The sequence below is a fragment of the Austrofundulus limnaeus genome, unplaced genomic scaffold (assembly GCF_001266775.1).
Source record: "Austrofundulus limnaeus strain Quisiro unplaced genomic scaffold, Austrofundulus_limnaeus-1.0 Scaffold82, whole genome shotgun sequence".
NCBI classification, from domain to species: domain Eukaryota; kingdom Metazoa; phylum Chordata; class Actinopteri; order Cyprinodontiformes; family Rivulidae; genus Austrofundulus; species Austrofundulus limnaeus.
In genome coordinates this window covers 1,001,648-1,003,891 of record NW_013952484.1, presented here as the reverse complement: position 1 = coordinate 1,003,891, position 2,244 = coordinate 1,001,648, and the positions used below count along the sequence as shown (strand labels likewise).

The window sequence follows — 2,244 nt, the reverse complement described above, 5'->3', positions numbered from 1 at the left end:
TCCTGCGGCCCTCTGCGGCCCAAAGTTAAAAACTGTTGTTCTTTTGAGGCCCTCAAGGTGGCGCTCGCGGCCCAATTGGATTAAGGATCTCTGCATTAGGGGAACTAGCTTCTCGTTCAGCAGATTAGCCTTTTTGCTAACTATGGAAAGTGTTAGCAGACCGATTAGCTTCCACTAAATTAGGTTCCACTGGGTTTAAGTCCACTAAAAATTTCAAAAGAGTAAAACTGCTATTTTTATGCCATTGATCCCAAATTAAAGAGAAACTGTCCCTCTTACAAGAGTCACCCGTGTGTGTAGCATGTAGCATCTTTAGCAGCTAAACTTTCAACAAAAAGCATCACAAAATGAAATAAAATGACATTTAACAATATTTAAATATCAAATACAAAAATTACTATGTATAGAAAATAAGAATTGTGAAAAGGATAAACTGGATGTATTGTAAGTTTGACAGAGCTTTAACTCTGGTTTGGATTGGCCGATTTGCCACAGATGATCCCACCCACTTTTAAATTAAACCAATAGAAAACTGACAACAGGTTTGTGTCAGCCCCGCCTGTCTTCAGCTGCAAAGAAACGAACACTGGCAGTTGTTTTAGCAGTTAGCATTAGCTTCCACTAATTTTTTATCTGTTTAGCAATTTACCGTTAGCATAGCTAAGATTCTTSTTAGTTATATAGTGAGCCTAACCTTTTGGTCAGCTGTGCCCAATTCTAGTTAATATTGAATTTTATCATTATTGCTTTACTTAGAGTTTATTTCCAAATAATGGCAGTGCAATCATTATTATAATTTATACTGCTACTCAGGATTACTGTATTAGTTGCTAAAATTTAATAATTATAATTCTGTTTATTATTTGTGAAGTCCATTATAAAGTAATGACATGCAATATTTGGAAAATCTGTTATGTATTTCATTAAGTTTAATACAAAGATAACATATCGGATTGTTCTTTATCCCTAAAACATTAATTTTGGGTTTGATGTCAGCAGCATGCTGTGAAACCGGAGATAAAAGTGTGTTTGCTACAGTGTTGCATCACTTCTTCCTAGAACAACACTCTGCTCGGGATAAAGACTTGCTGCAGTTTGAAAAGCAAAATGTCACCCGTTCTTGTTGAACACAAGATCTAAAATTTCAGCAGCTGTACATTTTTGTAACATCCTTTTTGTCATATTTACTGCCTCCTAACGTGTCACATGTTTCTGTGTTTGACAGGTTCAGATCGCTGCTGTGCCATTTTTAGCAGCCGGACTCCGCTTGGAACGCGTGCAGGACGTAGTTCGGCGGGACCTTCTCTGAAAAACGATGACATCTGGATGGCAAAATTAGCAAGCGTGGCATGTGCACTGGAACGGCACCCCTGCCCCCCCTCCCTTTACCCCATGCCAATCAGCATTGTGGTTTTTGAATGATACAGACAAGCTCAGTGATCCATTCCTCTTCACCCCAGACAATAGAGTATACATGATTTGCAAAAAAACGAACACAAATAAATAGATTTTGATTCATGCAGAACTGAACCYGTTTGTGTTTGTTCATGCAGTGTATATACTCCTGTTAATACATAGCATTTGTGCCTGGAAGTCTGAAAATGTATTTTACCACAAAGTTATTTAAACACAAGCAGGGTGCTTTTGATTAATTTCTGTTTTACTGATTGCATGAAAACAGATCTGAAATAGTAAAAAAAGTGAATTTTATTGAACCTGAGAAAAGTTTACTTGTTTTTTGGTGCCAACTGTAAAATAAAACATTAAAACATTTGATGTTGCTGTACGGCTTCTGTTATGATGTCATCATCCTGAGACGAAAGCAAACGCTAACGTTGCTAACGCTGCTAACACTTCCCTGCAATACATCAAACTTGCAGTCAGGTGTTCAAGCTGTGCCTCAAACTGCCGGACCACAGGTACCATCCACATTGTTTTCAGTGAACGCGTTTTGAATTTAGATTCAAAATGTAGACGTCGCAGCAAAATCCATGCACCAACAGCGAAGGCTGTGTTCCATTTTGAAATTCTTGAATATRAGCATTAAAATTTAGCTTGGCACATTTAAGATTTTATTTTTACATTTAGACAAAGGATTTAACTTTTCCCCATGACCTTGAAAGGAAGAAGCGGGTATAGATAATGGACGGTTGGATGGATGGATTTAACATTTAGTAAAATGATCAAAATGTAAGAACARTAAGCTAAATAATGAAAATGTGTTAATGACATCATGGCACCACA

General features: G+C 37.2%; 1 long non-coding RNA gene across 1 annotated transcript in view; it reads left to right on the top strand.

Moving 5' to 3' along the window:
* LOC106519778 (uncharacterized) overlaps window positions 1–1,508 on the top strand; it is a 96,908-nt gene extending 95,400 nt beyond the window's left edge. Inside the window, exon 3 of the long non-coding RNA XR_001310479.1 lies at window positions 1,226–1,508. This is a non-coding gene — a long non-coding RNA (uncharacterized LOC106519778). The remainder of the gene's footprint in view (window positions 1–1,225) is intronic.
* The last annotated feature ends 736 nt before the right edge of the window (window positions 1,509–2,244 follow it).